This window comes from Vanessa tameamea, chromosome 21 (genome assembly GCF_037043105.1).
Source record: "Vanessa tameamea isolate UH-Manoa-2023 chromosome 21, ilVanTame1 primary haplotype, whole genome shotgun sequence".
NCBI classification, from domain to species: Eukaryota; Metazoa; Arthropoda; class Insecta; order Lepidoptera; family Nymphalidae; genus Vanessa; species Vanessa tameamea.
In genome coordinates, this window is record NC_087329.1 from 7,764,466 (window position 1) to 7,786,378 (window position 21,913).

General features: G+C 31.9%; 1 protein-coding gene across 1 annotated transcript in view; it reads left to right on the plus strand.

The window, feature by feature from the left end:
* Nucleotides 1-21,913, plus strand: part of LOC113395607 (zinc finger CCCH domain-containing protein 13) — an 82,941-nt gene that overhangs the window by 27,826 nt on the left and 33,202 nt on the right. Inside the window, exon 2 of the mRNA XM_026633240.2 lies at nucleotides 4,164-4,203. The gene's annotated coding sequence lies outside the window, so the exon portion shown is untranslated. The remainder of the gene's footprint in view (nucleotides 1-4,163; nucleotides 4,204-21,913) is intronic.

Here is a 21,913-nt window from a genome sequence, read left to right on the forward strand (position 1 = left end):
AGTGACTAGCATAGAGGATTTAATATCAAAAGTTTACCCTAATATCGTCGAAATAGAAAATAAAGATTACCAATGGATGTGTCAAAGGGCAATATTGGCGGCGAGAAATAGTAGCGTTGACGAAATTAACGACCTAATTTTAACCAAACTTCCAGGCGATATAACTACCTACACATCTATTGATAATTTAATGGATCAAGAAGATGCTGTCCATTACCCACAAGAGTTTCTCAATTCTTTAAACCCGAGCGGCCTTCCACCACATTCCCTGAAGTTAAAAATAGGTGCTGCGATGATTTTACTCAGAAATCTTAAACCACCAAATTTATGTAACGGGACCCGCCTTCAAGTAAAATTCCTTCGCAATAACGTGATCGTTGCAACAGTTTTGACTGGTCTGGCAGTTGGTCAAACATTGCTTATACCTCGCATCCCAATGAATCCAAATGATTTACCTTTTAATTTTAAAAGAATTCAATTTCTCATTAAGTTATCTTTTGCCTTAACCATTAATAAATCACAGGACCAAACATTTAAACACGTAGGAATCGATTTACGTCAAGACTGCTTTTCACACGGCCAACTATATGTCGCGTTGTCAAGATCGGGTTGCGGGCAAAATCAGTATGTTCTTCTACCACAAAAAAATAAAACTAAAAATATAATCTACGCTGAAGTACTGTAAAACATATTATTAAATCTTATTGACGATTATAATAACAAAAACCAACGTGAGCAATCAAACGATAATCATGATAGTGTTTCCGACAACTACGCGAACGAAGTCGCGGGCACAGCTAGTTTAATAATAAAATCACGTAACGTACTCTAAATTCGCAACGTTGTGTTTATTTAAAACTATTTGCGAACGCTTGCTAAAGCAACTAATTACGACACACTAAAATTCTTATGGAAAATATCTGGCGTTGGAACTTCTTTAAAATTAATAACAAGGTATTTTTAGAGTTCCGTATCCAAAGGGTAAAAACGGGACTCTATTATTAACACTTCGCTGTTTGTCCTGGGTGCCTTCGATACAAACGCGGTTTTTTTTGCTAGATATCAACCTTGGCAACAGGCACTTGAAATATTTACAAAATACTCAGTTGTATTTTTACTTTAATAATAAGTAGTAAAAAAAATTAACAGTAATAATAATGTTACGGAACCCTTCGTGCGCTAGTCCGACTGGCACTTGGCCAGATTTTTTTTATATTATGCTTAGAATTATAACTATATTATTATTTTTTATATAATGTGTAATTTAGGTGGCTTAGTTTTTGTATTCCTAAGCGAGAATTTGGACAACATATGGGATTTTGTAGGCTGTTGTCTCCTGATTATAATATCACTGGCGTATACGCCGTTTTCGAGCATATTAAAAATGACTATATATTTAAAATAGTGTATGTGTGTGTACTCTTGAAGTTGTCATATAACAATATTGTGAACAAATACATTTACATATACTTCATAATATATGACACCTACATACAAAATTTGATAATTCAAAAACTTTTCGAGCTACAACAATTTTTGTTAGATATTATTATTAGTAGTATCGGTTTCTCAAACGTCATTTGTCGAGGAATACTAGATATTTAATTCTCGTAAATCATTTTTTGGAAACTTTTATGTAATTTTTACAAAATAGTTTGTGTAAATTCAATTAAATTTTTAATCAGTTCCACCGATATGTTTGACTTGAAATTTTGGACATACTTTTGGCACTGACAATACAGTATATAAAAATAATTAAAGAAAATTTTATTTTAAAGAGTTTGTCCTTCTCTATGAATACGTTTTTAACAACACTGTTTTTATTTTCTGTGAATATGCACGTTTGGGGACGAAACATTCCGCCAATGTCACGTATGGCAGACATTTCAATAAAACTAAAAAAAAAATTATATACTTTTGTCGCGTACTCGCGATGTCAGCTGTCAACGACAGGTGTAAATTATAACAACCAAATTGAATTACATACCTGTAACATAATATTTGAAGGACATAATTACGTTTATTTAATTTATTTTTAATCGTAGAAACACAGAGTATAGAATATCGAATCTTAACCGATAATCGTGAATTCAAATTGAGCAATACTACAGTATTTTCAGGTGCTTTAGTTGTGTTTATCGATCTGAATTTATATAAATTTAGATAAAATGTTTCACCTGTGCATCTCGTGACGAAGACAATCGTGATGAGCTTGCTTTTATGTCTCAGATGAATTCTGTTTAATGAACAACCCGCAGTGGAGTGAGTAGAGGGGTTTTATGAAATCTAAACCTTCTTATCAAGAGGCGACTGTTTTTAATGCTACAGATAGTAGGACGTGCAAAACCACCCATAAACAATGGCGCTGAAAGAAATATTAACCATTCCTTACATCGCCAATGCGCCACCGACCTTGGGAACTAAGATGTTACGTCCCTTGTGCCTGTAGTTACACTGACTCACTTACCCAAACTGAAACACAACTATATTGCTAACTGTACTGCTGTTTGGCGGTAGAATATCTAATCGTAGGTGGTACCTTCCTAGGCAGGCTTGCACAAAGCTCTGCCACCAAGTAAATTTCCCTTTGGTTTTTTACCCATCAGTAATACATTAAAGAGCAGTTAATGTTTCAAAGGGAACTATACTTTCTGAATATAAACTTTGAGAACCAGTTATGTTACAGTAATACAAGGGAAGCGATAATTACCTTAAATTCAATTGGTTTCGTAAAACGTATGTTTTTAATTATATATTATTAACTAGTTGTCGTCCGCGGTTTCGTTCGCGTTTTAGTTGTCACGTGTTAGGCAAAAAGGTAGCCTTTATACCTTTCTTGGAGTTCAAGTTTGCTTCATACAAAATTTTAATCAAATTCGGTTCATTGTATTGGTAGTGAATGAGCGACAGACAGACAGACAAAGTTACTTTCACATTTATAATTTAAAGTATAGATTAATCTCTCAATCTAATTTGTAATTATTTTAAAAGTATATTTTACAGGAAATATCGAATTAAATTCAGTTAATCGTAAGTGCTCTAATATATAACTTGAGTGTGTATGTACTTATATAGTTATATTTAAATACCTTGTAACGAATGCAGGTCGAAATGTAATTGTAACATTCAATTATTTGATATCAGCAACTTTCACGCCTGCGATGGAGAATGATCTGGATTCCACTTTTGTTTAATTTTTTATATAGGTAAGCAGTCCGATTTTTTTTCTCTGTCATTTTTTTAATGTAAAAGTAGGAAAGATATAGCCCGTAAATGCTGGGCGAAGGCCTCTTGACAAGAGGATCGTTGAGAATACGAAATTTATTTTAAACACATTAAACGTGCAATATTTTGTTAACATTCACGTTTTCTAGTCAGTTACCACCTAGGCCTTTTTTAAATATATTTTAAATCTCCTTATATATCTATATATTCATAAGTCATAACTATTTAAAAAAAATGTGACAATAAATAAAAGTTAATTATAATTGTCTCTGTTAACGCAGCAAAGTTCTTCACTGTTCATATGCCCTCCTCGAATCATCCTCCTATAATAGTAGTCTTATGAAAACGAACCATTTGGATGGAACAGATAATTGTAATATAATTGATCTATACTTCTACTTATTATACTTCTAGGTATTTATTACTTATATACTATTAATATTATAAATGTGAATTTAACTCTGTCTGTCTGTCGCTTTTACACTGCCAAACCAATGAACCGAATTTGATGAAATTTGGTATGAACATGGCTACTTTTTTTCCTAACACGTGACAACCAACCGCGTAACTAAAACGCGAGCGAAGCCGCGGACGACAAATAGTTATCTATATACATGCCGTGTTTTATTGTGTCTAAAACTCGATTTAAGTTTAATAATAACGGCAGACTAGAAACAACAAACTATTCGTACATTTAAATAAAGTTCAATAAAAAAAAAAAAACAAAATTCACGGCAATGTTTTAGACCGAATTCCAAATGAAGCGTTTTTATTTTCGGATTTCAGTGACATTTGCAAAATATTTTTGTGATTATGATTCTTATATACAAAATTTACGTGGAGCGGTTCCGACTAAAAAAATCACGTAATTTTTGGCACTATGATTTAAGTCTTAACCGTTAGTAGCTGTTTTTAATCTATCTTTTTTTTTGTTTCAGCTGTGTGTTAGAAGCAAGAGCAAATCTCAGAACGATTAAGGTAAAATTTAAAATACTTATAAAAAAATTGAATCATATGGTAGTGTTTATTTTAAACTTAGCAATATATTGCCATTCTTAGACATTTTAAAATTAAATTTAAATGATACAATGTGTGAATGTTGTGTACATTTGTTATGTACACAACATTTATACATTGTGTTAAATATCAGTGGCGGATACTGGATTGTCGTTTGGGAGGGACTTGACCCCGCTCATCGTAGATTTAAACAAAGTAATTAAGTAAATAATAAAAACGTAAACATTTTATATTGCTCTAAGTATTATAATATTTGCTGAAAGTAACTTTTAAAATTCGAATATAATTATCAAGTTCACTTTAAGATTTGTATCGTAAGAACTTAGATGCTTTGGGATGAGCCCCTTTATAAATAAATAAATTAACATGCTTAAAATTAAGATGATATCAATTCGTATATTAGTTTAATATATTAACATAAATGGTTGTTTCTGTTCGTATTTTATGCTTTCACGCACCGCTCATCTGATTAACTTGAAACGGACCGTTGTTGGCACTTGCGTGAAGGTTTCTGACGTTCGACCATTAACGTTTGAGATGGCGCGTGAGTCTGAGAAAACTTTAGACGCATTAGCTGGTAAATCTTATATTAATATCATAAATGTGAAAGTTTGGATGTTTGAATATTTGTTATTCAATTACATACGAACATCTTAATTTGGATAGAGATAGTTTAACACCTATGCACGAGTAAATCCGTGCGTGGAAGCTAGTGTATTATAATTCAAACATTATAACGTCAGTAGGCATTCAAGATATTGTTAATAAATAAGTTATGTTAGTTAAGAAGTAGTTTGTAAGAAATTTAAAAAAAAAACTAATTATCGGAATTTAAATTTCGTTCAATACTTTATTTTCCAATGGCAATAAGTTCGTGTACTTTTTACCGTAAATCTCGAGTAAATGAATGTTTTTAATATATAGGTGGACTGACTAATGGACTACCTGATGGTAAGTATTCACCACCGTCGATTAAATGTCCGCTTAAGAAATAATACCCATTTTTACGTAGCCGATGCGCTACCTACCTAGCGAAGTAATTATTTTATTACACTGGCTTTGATTGCTACCTACCCAAAGGGATGTGCAAAACTCCTACTACCAAGTTGTATTTGATTGGCATCTTAGTTCTTATTTGACCAACGTTTTCTTTGTTTTATTTACATATACTAACCTAACCTATACTGTCATTAGACGAGCTCGAGCAAGTGTAATCTCGTATCTATATAATTATTTAATTGTTACATACACTACTTGACCTCTAAACATCTAAGAATGACGCTCTCCGTCATTAATTTATTAGCATGAAAAATAGTGAACGCAAGTGACTTGTGACAAGAGTCATACATGTATGTTACATAGAAATCGTTGCATTCAAATTTGACCTTGAAATTTTACTTTCACAGCGTCCAAGGAAGTTTTTATTAAAAAAATATATTAAAATTTGTAATTTTTATGGTAACGGCACAGACTAAAATAATTGTGACTTATAAATGTCACAAATTGGCAAACTGAATAAACGCTCTTAATGATCCGTAAAATAAAATCCAGGAAAAAATAAAAAATAATCCGTAAATAAAGTAATGCAACACTGAACCAACCCATAGACATTTTTGTAAATTATATGTCTGCATGTGTCCCAAATAAACATACTATTTTTCTTCACGAGTAGTTACAAAATTTATGGTATCTAAATTCCTCAGTGTATTTTTTTATACATGTTTATAAAATTTATATGCAAAGATTTTCTCTCGTTCGGTTTGAGGTCACGAGTTAAACGCGACGTATGTAAATGTATACGACCGAGTAAGATAGGTATTCGTGTCGAGACAAGGACGAACGCCTTGATTAACATACATTGATAGTATTCGCGGTTTATAATTGAACGATCTATAAAATAACAATGACACATGAACGTAACTATTTAAGGTGCACGATAACAAAACACGATACAGCCTAGTTTTATTTTATGTTAAAGTAAACGCACTATTATTATAATTAAAAAGAAAACTAGAGGTTTTATTCGCTGGTTTTTAAATTAAAACAAAAATTTAATTTAATACAAATTCGTTTTTTTCGGTTTAATATGAATGTTTTAAACCAAAAAGTATTTATTAAAAGATTGCACAGATAAAAGAGAAAACTTAAATGCTATACGTAATAGGTGTCTTTTATCCGAAGGTTAATTGTAAGATTCTCGTAGAGTACCGTACTTAGTAGGTATTTTGATTGAAAGCATGATACGTTTTAAGGTTGGGTAAAAAGGGTGTTTATTAAAGCCATTATTTTTCTCCCAGGCAACACCTGCTATTTTGTCAGTGTCATTGACCTGTCTTGGTGCTGGAGGACCCGTGTTTAGTCAATCATGCCTTGGCTAATGTCGGTTCTGCTGTCATCAGGCTTCAGACTTGCTGTTTTGCCTAATTCAATTTAACTTCTTTCCCGTTTTTTGTTATCTTGCACTTCCGTTCAATGTCGCAATTTAAATGTTTTTTTTTTTTAATGTTTATCTAGTAGTTTTCCGTCTTTGCGTTTTTATATCGATCTATATTAAATGATTAAATAACTATGCCACATTTATTTTGATTCAAATTTAGGTAATTTCAATAATGCTGTGGATTACGTGCTAACGAAATTTATACGATAAGGAATATGGAATTAAAAGTAGGCCTTGGGTTCGACTGAAAGTTGAAGGAAAAAGCTGACTAGCTTCTCTGGTTATGGTATTTTCACCTGGAATGGATTTTATTGTTGTCTAATACAAATACGACATTATATTATTATATAAGTGTGCATAATGATGATCAAAGTGAACAACCTTCACCAAAACATTATAATCATGACCGAGTAGAATATTCTAGATTTTTCAACAAAGGGAAAGTGTACTGTGTTCATATAAAATAAATAATAAAATAATGATAGGCTTATCTTTTTCTTTACCTAACATGTTTTTACTTAACGGTACTTTTAAAGTGATTTTACGAGTGTTTGGAAATAATATTGACCAAAGTAGGTACAAGCCTACGCGCAATCGAAGCACGTCTAGCCTTCGCAAAATAATATTGGGAATATATGAAATTACGAGGAAAAATACATAGTTTAGGTAGATTTTTTAATTTTACAGTAAAACCAATGAAGTGCCATTTTTCAAAGATGAAACTAGTCATTTAAGCAGTTGCAAATAACTGTTTACGCTTGACAATATCTAGTTCAGAGAAAATGGGAAACGGGTTAAACTTCTGACTTAGATAGACAAACGTTACGTCCCTACAATTTGCTAAGCTTGTCTATATCTGTCTTTTGTTAGTTTTAGGAGCTTAAATATTATGCACATGAATACCTAAATTACAAATAAACAGAAATAGTTACTAAACAAATCATGACCGCGCTTGATGGCAGCAGGTATGCTAGCAATATTTCCCGGCTGAATTTAGGTTAAAATAGCGTATTAATTTTTTAGTGTAGTTTATTTTTATTTATGCCGAGTGAAACCGGGTTCCATCTAGTTATTATGGTGTCAGTTAAAGTATGTGATGTACGTACGTATGTGACGTAAAATGAAATAAAAAAAAACACTATATTATTTTATCCTCAGTAATATAAAGGAAATGACTTTGTTTATATGTAACGCTTTCACGCTTAACTACTCGACACATCATTATGAAATTTTGCATACACGCTGTGAAAGACAGCTGATTACGTCACACGCGCACGTAGCCGGGGGCGGGAACTAGTTATTCATACATGTATAATTAAAGCTGGAAAATGGGTGTAATGATGAATGGTAAGCAATGTTCAATTAAAATAAAGTTTTATGTACAATAGTTAAATACAGAATACATATATATGATCTCACGTTTGTTACGTATTACTGTTAAATAAAAGAAAGTCAAAAACAAGTTATAGACGCATTCCATAAGATGTTTCCAATCGACGAAACTATCAAAATAATTTACCGTTAAATGATTTCGATTCATAGATGCTTTAACGGATTTTAGAATTAATAAATTTAATTCATAATCACCTAGTTATTTTTTATAGCGATATTCAAAATAATGATCGAATGATCTCTTTTGAGGGAAAACGTCGTGAGGAGACCTACATGTGTCACATGGTTGTCACGTGTTTATCCGGCAACCCACATAAAGCATCGTGTTGGAATAACTTCCAAACCTTTTTTTTTTTGAAGGCTCGGAACATGTACATATTTATAATAATACATTAAAGTTTGCAAAAATTGATTTCATGCTTAAATTGAGCTAAGCATTAAATATGTATGTATGCATGTATGGTCGTATGTTTTAATTGGCTTTAACCGCTGATTAAAATAAATGTAAATAAGATGCAATGAAATAATTAATCTGTATTGATAATTCTGATTAATCGGATTATAATAGATCTGTTAGAATATAATGAGGTGTAAAATACCGGTCAAAATTAATCAACTCGTGGTGATTAACCTTCAGTGACGACTAAAACTATAAATAATTAAATGTATCTTATTTTATAATAATTATAAATTATTGTGATTTAATTTATTGGTTCAAAGATATACTGATGTATCGATGTTACAAGTTGATAATCAGATGACACATATTTTTTATCGATTGTCCGGAAATAAACAAACATTTCTTCAGATAAATATGGAATGTTGATAAGCGTTGTATCTTTCGTAACGTCGGCAACGTTCGACAGAATTTGCTTTGGATAAGTCGATGCACCATTGAGATAAAATTATTTTTACTTTTAGGCATAATATATAAGATCTTACGTTATTGTTGTCATATTTAAGAACTATATGTATTGACCGCCTTCAAGGCTGAGAAGTTCGCGTGTAAAATAGAAGAAAATAATAATGAGAATAGTCTATTAAATTGCCGCAATACAATACAATACAATACCTACCTATTCGAGATTAGCCAACTGTCCTGGAGATGTAGTGCACAAATGCACAGGTGTAACATCGTAATCCGGTGGGACGGTTATCAGACACGATACGAGTTACGGCGCTAAACCAGCGGTAAGTAATATTTTTTTGTAACAAATATTATGCACTTTTATTCCCTTAACGACCTCCGTGGTCGAGTAGTGTGTACACCGGTTTTCATGGGTACATTACTCTGTGGTCCCGGGTTGGATTCCCGGCCGAGTCGATGTAGAAAAAGTTCATTAATTTTCTATGTTGTCTTGGATCTGGGTGTTTGTGGTAGCGTCGTTACTTCTGATTTTCCATAACACAAGTGTTTAACTACTTACATTGGGATCAGAGTAATGTATGTGATGTTGTCCAATATTTATTTATTATTATTTATTTTAACTGCTCTTCCCGACATCGCTCGACTATATAAAAGTTTCTATTATACATGATTTTGCTCCTTTTGATCGTAGCTTGCCTATATAGCCTATAGCCTTCCTCGAAAAATGGGCTATCTAACACTGAAAGACTTTTTTAAATCGGACCAGAAGTTCCTGAGATTAGCGCGTCCAACCAAACAAACAAACTTCAGCTTTTTAATATTAGTATAATTTTTTCAAGTATACGATTTTGCATATTTTCGTATGATCGTTTTTATACATTTTGGTTGACCGCACATAGACGAAATCTAATGTGTTTATGTCAGTTGTAACATAGATACACATATAGTTATGATACACTACGGATCATGCTCAAATGTGAGGTAACGGACGGGGTCGTTGACAGCAAGCTTGTAGGGTACGTCTCCTCCAGTAAAATATTAAGGCCTTTTCACATGAGCATGTTTTAATTATAATAATAAGAATTAATGACATACATTGAATGAAATTTCTAATATAAATAGTCTACTAAGAATGCAATAAAAATCTATCATTATAGATTAAAAATGCATAATTTATGATCACCACAGTATGGTAATAACAAAGTTTTCTATATATATTTAAATATTATAAATGTAACAACTATGTAAGCAGGATATCGTCTCAGCTATCCCGTTATCCTGTCTCTAGACCGGTTAGAGCTAGATTAACACCAGGAAGTCAACACTAGACATACCTTCAGTTAGATATTGTTAATAGAATTTAAAAATATACTAGCTGAAAATATGTTACCTGTGCCTACTTGTAATATACTTCAATAAAAAAAGTAATAAAATACTCATTTATATTTTCGTTCGAAATTCAATAGAATTAAGGAAATTTCTTGTGTTTAAACTAGTCCGGCGGAATGATGAATAAAAACATGCATATATATTTTAATAATTAAAGTTCCTAACCTTATTATTATCCTCAGAAGTCCAGCCCAAAAGATTTACTATATTTACTTCAGACTTCTATCTGAAGAAGCATAACATATTAAAAACATTGTAATAATATGACTCGATACTCAAACATATTTCAACATCTCGATAAGATTTCGATTAAGCGACAAAAAAAAATATCAACAAATCTTGTTTAAGTAACGATATTTACAATGGCGAATCACAGTTCATTGACCACATATAATGCATGCAAGATATTTAATTTAAGAGTGACGAAATAGATATGACAATTAAATTGTTACATAAACACTTTCTCCGTATCTTATTTAGATGTCGGAACTACTCTGTCAATTATTGAAGCAAAGAAAACTGATCGAGAACCTTCGATTGTTCTTTTTCGAATACTTATGTACTTTGACAATTTTTTTGTATAATTATAATTCTTTATATAATAAAAACTATTTTTATGATTTGATGTGTAAATTAAGTGATTAATAAGTTTTTTTTTAAGTCTAAATTAAAAGTTAATGGAATGGCTAAACTGTATGATACCTTTAACTGTCACGAATAGGAAGAAAAAAATATACTAAAAAATTATTTACTATTCTTAAGTTTATTTTTAATACCCTACATTATCAAGAAAGTATAGTATATTAAATCACTACAATCCCTTAAAAATTAATAATTATTTACATCACATTTTAAATTTTAATATAAAAATTTCGAATCACTCAGTAATCTTAAGATATATATTGTATGATGAAAATATATCTTATCTTCGCTGTGTGTGTTCCATTGAATTCTATAGAAAGCTATGTATGTTTTATCTTAAGATAAAATATTATGTAGTATCGTCATGTGTATCAGGCGCTTCACAGATGAAGAATCAAAGCGAGAATGTAATCTTTATGACTTTCGCCGCGAACATTTTAAAGCAATAACGATACTTTATACATTTCTAATCGCTTTTGATTGGATAATGAACTCACATGCACAAGTGCGTATTATTAAGAGAAATTAAGCATTGTGTTAAACTAGGACTAGAATCAAGTGAATTAGTAACAATTGAAACTGACCGCTTTCCTTTAATTCTATTCCATGTTATTATCGTCAGTTCTCTCTCGTATATAATTTGCAATTAAAACGTTAGTACCTTGCTCGTAACTGATTAAATACTTTCTATAATCTCTGAATAATGAACTCTGTAGAATTAGGTGTTTAAATACATAGTAATTTTGCTCAGCGTCGAACTTAATCAGTATTAAACCTGCGTTCTTTGTGGCATGTTTACGTCGATTTTGAATCTGTGGTCATTTGGTGAACCGACGTAATTTATCTGACGTCATTAGTTGACAGTCCTGATAAATTTTAAGTAAGTAACTAATATCAAAATAAATTGATCTTTAAACACTATGAATGAAATAATATTTACTTTTTTTGATTCTATGGGCACATATTTACTGTATATATAATTGTTAGATAATATCTAGATTATAAATCGACTCAAAACTCTTATTCGTGTCCCCGTTGATCTTACCTATATATAAATTTTGACATTAAAAAAAAATACAATTAAATTAAATAAAGTTATTCATTCAAATCCAATACGATAAAAATCTTTAATTTTATATTGTATGCAATTTCAAACACATTATTTATCTGTGCCCTAGTTTCGTTTTCTTTAATTAAATTTATGCGTTGTCTATGTTGTTACATGTCTATGAAACAGCTAGTAATTACGTTCCAATTATAAAATTCGAAGTGTTTTTCGAATTATTTACGCGTGAACCAAAGACAAAACCTTGAACGTGCCTTGAACCAGTAATTAATGAAAATGATACAATATAGATTTCCATACGCAAAGTTTTGGTATCGTTAGCAAAACACTACACGTATTTCAACAGTTGCAGTTGTGTTAAAAATGTTAATTGATTTTTTAACAGTATTACTAATAATTTTAAAACAATTATTTTGTTATCGGTACTGATTAATTCCTTAGTTGTGGGAATTTCACAGTAATCCTATATTAGCGTCAGACTGACGTTAATATAGCATTACTTACAGCAATAAATACAAAAGTACAGTTTGAATGTTACGTCAACATCTTCAATGTCCTTATTAAATTAGACATTGCAATTCTATTTTGTATTTAATTTAAAACATCTTAGAATTTAGACACTCTTGAATTATAAATATAATATATACGACATTCATAGTAGTCAACATTTTTATTAATTTATTCATCTTTAAAAAGTGTACGCACTTTCGAATCTTTTCTTTTCACGTTCGTTATTTAAATTTACTGCTGAAATTTGATCACACATTTTCGTAGTTGTTCGTCTACCTATATTATAGAAAAATAAGTCCCAATATATTTTTTATATATATATATCGTATGGCGGTACACGTGGGCCACAATGACATGGGACTGTGAGTGGTCACTGACTGTAGAAGTTTTTAACCATTCCTTATACGGCTTATGCGCTACCATCCTTGGGAAATGAGATCTGATGTGCCTCTCTCCGGCTCACTCATTCCTCGAAACGCAACACAACAATACTAAGTGTTTAATATTTATATATTTTAGTCGATATGTATTAACATAAATAATATGATATAATTTAGTAATAGCTTCCACCAAGAGCTTGAAATGTCAAAAAATGGCGCAGAAGGTGCGGTTAATACGCGAAATTGGAATACATACATAATTAAGGATAGAAAAGCGTGGACTTAGTGTTTAGGTAGTCAGGATATGCAAACATTTTATTATACTTACTTACATACTCTGTGATCAAAATGGTGGAAAAGAGTAACTGCTGAGTTTCTTGGCGGTTCTTTTTGTCAGAATGTACTCTTCAAAGGTGCTTTTATGAATACAGAATATCTTGATTTTGATTCAATACATATATATGTATATACAATACATTTTATCAGTGTTATACTCTGCATTGTAATATCCTAACGCTCTGTATAGAGGTGTTTTATTATACATAATTTTGTGTTGATTATCTTGACTCGGTTTGTAAATAATTGCAGCTATCTGCTATTAAAATAATTTGCTCAAACTCATTACAGTATCAAACGCGATGTTTCTGGTCTTATTCTGATATTACTGTACTTTAAACGCATCTCTAATTATAAGCTTATCTCGGGTCACGGACCTTTGAGAATAATTTATAGAATAAATAAGATGTCTTCGCTTAACTATGCGTTATGAGACTTTGTCGTTTCGAAATCTTATGCCTATATTTGTAGTGCTAGTGATAATTTATATATTACTAGTTTCGTCTAGATAAATAAGAATTTTATTAAACTCCCGATCACACCTACTGCATAATATTAATGTACAACGTGTTCGTAGTTTTCTAAACAAATATTATCTATCTGATTAGATAATTCTTGAAGAAGAAAGACTCGTAAAAGTTTCCTTATTCAAATTTTTATGTATTATTCGATGGTATGCGTATGCGGCATTCCAAGCGTTCTTTAAGAGCCTCAAATAGTTTTATTATTATTTAATATTCTATACAATGGGAAACTCAGCGCACAGGTGATGCGCGTGGGGAGAGTTGTGCGGCTCGGAGGGGGTTCTCATTTCTTACATCTTCACTTTATATTTTATATCCATTTAGATTTACGATTAATTTTCTTAATTCTTAACTTTCTAATGGTATATGAATTATTAGATGTTCTTAGTATAATAATAAAATGGAATACCAGACAAATATATTCTATTTTAAACTCATATGCTATCGCAGGATACAGCTATTATTGTCGGTGCTTTGAGCATCTCCTCATCCGCCGTAAGCATCGTCGTGAACAAGGGGGTTCTGTGTATCCGGAATACTCTTTAGCTTGGAGGCCCATATAGGTAGGCCTAAGGTCGAGGTGTCACGGTAGTAGGCGCAATCCATCCCGTGATGCCCCCCAAAAAGAAGGACTGGTTTTTTAGTGGTCAAAAAGGGTCAGGGAGCCCCCCACGTCATGTTAGGAAATATGCATTCCAGCAAGTTTAGTTTTAAATCTATTTTAAATCAATTTTGTTGAGTCAAATCAACATCCGTACGAAATGTACGACAGCAAAAAACCTCTCGCTGAGTGAAGTGCAAATTTGACGGATATTGAAGTTATAAACTTGATTGGTTTAGAATGCTTACTCGAATTTTAATCTTTAGTGGGACAAGTTTATTTGTTGCATAAACCTAGTTCCAGTTTATCGCAGTTTCGAACTTTCGCTCCTACGTTTTGGAAATATATATAAGGTAATGGTTATTTTTACATAATAATTTACAAGACTTTCGATTTCACATTTTAGAATTTTATAGTTTAATTGACAGTGGTAATAAATAGATACTCCAATCAATGTAGATAAATAATTAAATTTTAAGTTTACGACGACATTTATAGCGTTTACATTTAATATAATAAATATTCTGTAGAATGAAATGCTCGAAATAAATATTTTATTTAGATATTGTATATAAAATTAAAAAAAAAATGTTTCTATAAATGTTAAATAATATATACGTATAGTCGTATTTCAATGTGGGTTGAAAATATCTTGCTAACTAATTTTTAGTTAGGTATGTTTGTTATTTAATGTACAGTTTCTGAGCTATTGGAGTGTCCAACACCAGATATATTGTTTAAATTATAATTGTGATACCGTTCGTCAATGTGCATGTTTAAGTACATATTATTTATTTATTAAACTATCTCTTGAGACAACGTATTCAGGACTTATATTAACTTATACGTTATTCATTATATATTCGATTTACACACAATTAATAAAACCAAAGTTACTCGCATCGATAAAATAATAAATACATATACCACAGATTAATAAATAAAATAAATGTACACAAAGGCGATCTTTAGCTGATCGATTTCCACAGACAATAAATGAAACATTTGTAATGGTTAACTGATTAGACTAATAAACCAATATACATAAAACTTATATCAGTAGATGCAATAATAACTCTAACGATACAGATATTTAATGATCGATTTGTAATGAGCTGAATTCGAATTACTTGTTTAGGTATATATTTAGTCCACTGTTCCAGTGACAAGCGGTTTGAAAGTAATACGTCTATTGACCGGCAGACTTCCGCTGCAGGAAGTTACGTCATACTTATACTTACCTAAACCTGAGCAAATATGTGTTCAATTAAAATAAGAATCGGTCGTCGGTCATACAATATTTTTTTTCTATTGATCTCAATTATTTGATAAGATAATTTAAACCACAGATAATAAATATAAATTCGTTTAAATGACCTTGAAGTAATAGTTTGTAAATATATATTTCAAACATACTTTTCGTTACTGGTGACTTGTTGGTATGGACAATTAACTATTTGAAAAATGGTCGACAACCAGAATATCTAAGTAAATTTAACAGTGAAATGGTGCACTGGTGGAGTTGTACACGCTTTTATTTTTAATTAAGTCTTACACCATAATATGTAAATAGTTTATATTTTATAAAATATACTTCATAATTTTTTTTCTGACGGATACTTATTTCCGTGCAGCAAATTGGTTATTATTTGATAGAAACAGCACACACGCAAGTACGCACACATACGCATCTTGAGATGCAACTTATGACAGTTATTTTAAACTTCATTTCAATAGTAGATACGCGCCAGAGCTTCGGACGGAAATAAAACAAAAAAAAAATTGCCAATATAGCCTATTCCAATCGAAGTAGGAATAAAGGCAAACAAACCTTTGATTTACGTATTTCATGCGATTTGCTAATAACTCAGATATACTATGCACTACTAAAAATTCTTGATTAATATATCTGGATTTATAATACAATACCAATACAATTAACTATATATTTTAAAATTAATTTTACTTCCGTAATTCCAATAACAGTTTGGTCGACGTGGAAACGCCATTTTTTCGCAAATCCACTGTGAATATCATAGATTAATCAAGCTCTCCCATTGGTCGCGATGATATATCGCGTCACTTTGCTGTCAAATGTTATTTATTTGGCTTTTCCCCTCTTATCGTTGAAATAGAGTATAGTCTTCATACGCATGTTTAATAAGAGACGTTCATATCAAAAGTTTCTCCAATATATATCGACAGACAGATCATGTCAAGACATATGTACATTGATAGATAATATATTTTTTGCACCTCATTTACGACCAAATATACGACCTCATTTTACTGTATATATGTAAATAGTTGCGTGGAATGAAACGACAAATTTAAGTCGCAATAGGCAATTAATTACTTGCCATTTGCCGGTTAGGTTCCGGCTTTCTTTACGTAAAACGAAATAAAAACATGACACGACCGAGTGCATCGAAACGCCGAGTTTTTAAACCTCTTTTTTTAAAAACTCATTTTCTTACCAAATAATTTAATGAAAAAACAACGATTGGGTTTATTTTTACATCAACATCCCGTTCCATTTTAATTTTATGCTATTTAGCGGTTTTCTTGTTTATTCGTTTACATTTAATTTTATAAGATATTCAAATAAAATGAGCGCTTTGTAATTATAATTATGTAGTATCGTTAAAAGGAACGACAATTAATTCAATTTAAAATATCAAAAGTTTATTACGTTTTATAGTAATGACCGTGTTTTTTCTCGGTGATTAATATTTAGCGATTATAAGTTAGCGTCTACATTCTGAACCAGTGATGATTCAAAGGTGTTTATAACAACTTAAATAAATACAGAAAAACCTATATACAGTATATTATTCAACACAAGATAATAAAGATGATTAAATAGCGTGGATTTTACTTGTTCACTTTAAGGCAGGATATATTATACATATTGTATTTAACTAACAAATGTTAAAAAGGGTTACTACTGAGTTTCTTGTCAGTCCTCGATAGAATTTACTTCCGAAACGGTGGTAACTTTACTTAATACAGTTTTGTAAAATGACGATTTAAAAGTACTTGAAAAAAGTTTATTTTGATACAAAAAACAAATACAAAAGATGCAACGCGTTCAGTATATGATATCAGTATACATCATCATCAACATGACATCAGTAGTTTCCAGTCTCACCGGCTAGAAATTCAGAATATTGATATGACGAGCATGAATCTCATGTTATGTGAAGTATACCATTTCAAATCCAACATGGCGGAGCGGTCATTATCTAAAATAATTGTATTTAATTAAAATTTGAAAAGGTAAAATAAATAAATTGTTTCTACAAAGTTCACACCGACCTACTCTTTAGGACAATAAAATTGTGTGCTTATATGACATCGTGTATTCCCAAGCTATATTAGTTCCTATTACGACAACGTAAGTGTGAAAATTGCTTGTTATTCATAAGTCGTGACTTGGTAGAACAATAAGCTATTATACTAGCACGGATTGCGGACGGAAGACAAACCCAGCTAAAGAATCGACACCAACAATATACATGTACTGCCATCATTCCGCCCTAATTGTCTCACTATAAATAGGACCCCGTAATGCGTAAATGGACTTATAAACTTGGTAATGTGAAAATAATCCCTCGATGTATTTTAAAATATAAACAATAACGCACCTGCAAGACCCCCCCCCCCTCCCTCCGATGTTGCAGATGTCCATGGGCGGTGGTAGTCACTTTCCATCAGGTGAGCCTCCTGCTCGTTTGCCACCTATAACATAAATAAACAAACATACAATTAGTAGAGCGTCAGCCGATCTCTGACTGCCTAGCTACCTACCTAGGTACCTAGCCTTGTCTCAGGTTTCACAACCGTTGTCTTCTTCCAAAATATTTTAGTATCTAAGGTACGAGGCCATTGTTTATGCAAAATACAGTAAAATCTATTTACAATAAAAATAATAATAATTAATTTAACAATTATATTAAGAGCAATAACTTTTACATATTAATCAGTCTCACTATTGTCATGTTAGATAAAGAATAGCCATATTTAAAGAGTCACAGAGAGATGAAAAGAGGATTATTTATTACACTGCGTTCTGTTACAATTAAATTTTAAATAAATAGTTATTAATTAATAAATATCTACGTATAAATACATCATCATCAGATTTTATGTACCGACTTAATGAGCCGACTTAACTTTTAAAATATTAAATTTAAGTAATCATATAAATTTCTTACTGAACATAAACAGTCCTCCTTTCCTCTTAAGACGTTTCGAGTTTACTATATATGAATATACAAAATAGGATGAGACATCCTTTCTCTTTTTCACCATCAATGTATCAAGAACAATGTTAGAAAGCGGAAGTAACACATTTTCAACGGTTTGCCTCTTTGCCCATACCGGAATTAAATTTTAACGTTATACCACAGATTATAAAACAAAAGGCAGACGGAATGCGCGGAACATTGTCGTGCCGAAAAGATGCGTCGTAACCAGGGCCGGACCGTAAGTTTAGAGGGCCCTGGGCTAACACTACTCAGGGGTTACACGTACTTACCACCGTAGACTTGAAACTATACGACCTGTTTAATTTAATGAAGTTATGGATTCTTTCGCATTATCGTCTATTTTTGACTTTGACTTGACTTAGTTGGGGCCCCCTTGAATCCACGGGGCCCTGGGCTGAAGCCCAAAAAGCCATATGGTAGATCCGGCCCTGGTCGCAAAGCAATCATATCTACCGGGAAATTTGTATTCATGTTCTCATTTTCGACTGGCTTTTGTTTTTTAATCTTGATTTGACTAACATGTCATAAAATTTTCGTCTTCGCCAGAACGAGATTAATTCCATAAATCCTTTCCATTCCGTTTGAACTAAAGCTGAGTGGTTTACTATGAAGTAACACCGTGTCGTTTTGTTTTATTATTGTTTCAAGTACACCTTTTGTTTGATGTTACTTATATTTCATGTACAAATATTTCCGTTTTTGTCTTGGGTTTTTTAATATGAATTGTTTAATGCTTCAAATTTAATTTTTATGAAGCTGTAAAGCAATAAAAATATGGTATATACCACCTGACGATAGACTTATATAGTTACCACCGCGCATAGACATTATCTCTATAAGAAATATAAAACATTCTATATATCGCCAATGCGCCGCCAACCTTGGTAACCTAAGATGGTAAGTCTCTTGTGCCTGTATTAACACTGGCACAAACCGGAATACAACAATACAAAGTATTGCTGTTTGGCGGAAGAATATCTGATGGGTGGTACCTACTCATAATGCATAAAACCATAACACCAATTAAATTTATATTAGTAAGTAAGTATTGCCGTATAGTAAGCCGAGATGGCCCAGTGGTTAGAACGCGTTCATCTTAACCGATGATTTCGGGTTCAAACCCAGACAGGCACCGCTGAATTTTCATGTGCTTAATTGGTGTTTATAATTCATTTCGTGCTCGACGGTGAAGGAAGACATCGTGAGTAAGTCTGCATGTGTCTAATTTCAACGAATTTAAGCCACATGTGTATTCCACCAACCCGCATTGGAGCAGCGTGGTTGAATATGCTCCCAAACCTTCTCCTTAAAGGGAGAAGAGGCCTTAGCCCAGCAGTGAGAAATTTACAGGCTGCTAATGTAATGTAATGTAAGTAAGTATTATATTATTGTCTTATCTATAAAAACCGTGTGTGTAATACGCCTATTACAACATATATAAACATTTTGTTAAATAAACATTACAAGTGATAGTTCTTATCATAGTAATAATCTTACTCCTTCCGTGACCCAGCTCGCTATGTGGGTTGCAATTAACCAAGGTTGCTGGTTGGCACGGGTGCGGGTTACATAACAGTTAACTGTGACGTTAACCGTTAACGGCAGACTATAACGGTAACCGCGATACTGTCGCTTAAACGTTATAAGTTCGTCTTCATGTCACGGTTGATACACATGCCTAGGAAGTGGGAACTCGGAGAGGTATTACTTATATATATTATGTATTATGAGCATTCCCTGTACATAGGTACACGTATATAGATACCGTCTTTTTTATTTGTAATAGTCAAACTTTACTAATAAACGAGTACTATTTTGTAATAAATAAAATACTACTGAACTACAATATAGTTACATATAAATTATACCAGATTCAATTAGTTTCGAAAAAGGATTTAGTATATTATAGTTGTCTATGCGGCTTCGCTCCCGAATTCGAGTGGTCGTCAGGTGTTAAGTATAAAAAAGTCGTCTCTGTCCTTGCTTGGAATTCAAGCACGCTTCATACTAAATTTTATCAAATTCAGTTCAGTCGTTTGGCCTTGAAAGAGACAGATAGAGTTACTATCGCATTTAATATTAGTATAGATAAAGAAAGGTAACAGCGGTAGTATCCCAATGCTGGACAAACCCTTAACATGTGTACCAGTTTACACACACACGTGAAAAACATGTAAGTTTCCTCACGACGTTTTGTTTTTATTTTTATTTTTAATAATATAGCGGCAAGTTGATTTGCTTTTTTAGAGTTCCTTTAAGAGTACCTGTGTCTCCGAGACCCGTCATCAGCTATTTACCAAACAAAATAATAATATTCTCATTCAAGTAGGCTCGTAAAAGGACCTTTGAATCGTCATGTTAGAGTTATAAATTCAATGTAAAAAGCTACTACCCACATCCGTAGTGCGAACCTTTTCCTATTTTGAATTCGGTTAGTGAAAAATCAGAGGTGACTGACCGGATAATATCGGTTTGACACAAGGCTCGTGTCATAAGTATCAACAACATACAATGTATAATCGTTTTGTTCTCTCCAGAATAATATTCAAATAATTCCATTTCTATTTCCTTCCAGACAATAGACGTCAAACAAAACATCCAAGCGTAATTTAAGTCTTATTTACAACTTATATAAATATTGACAGAAGAAAATAAAACAAATCCGATGTTCTTATATTTTATTTGTTCGTTTATAGGTATTAACCTGGGTTTTTTAAAAATGTATCTGCCAAAAACACATTTATAAATAAGGCATATTATTCAACACAGGATTATTTTAATGATAAAAAGCGTGGACTCAGTATTCGTTGATTTCCAATCAGGTTATATATAACATTAATTGGACTTTATTCACATTCTCTGTAAATTCCTAAGACAACATAGAAAACTAATGAACTTTTTCTACATCGACTCGGCCGAGAATCGAACCCGGGACCTCGGAGTGGCGTACCCATGAAAACCGGTGTACACACTACTCGACCACGGAGGTCGCTTTAATGAGCCTACTTGAATAAATAATATTTTATTTTTGATTATTAATTAAAATAAGCGAGATATTAATTTGATTAATAACACCATTATCAAATCATTAACCATCCATTCATATCATAAATCCGAAAGTTAAGTTCATCATTAAATTTTGCATACACAAGGACATCATACCTACACACGAAATCACGGGCGGAAACTTATACACCTTGTTTAAAATATGCACAAGTACTCATTAAAATTCCACACGAATTCCACGTTACATAA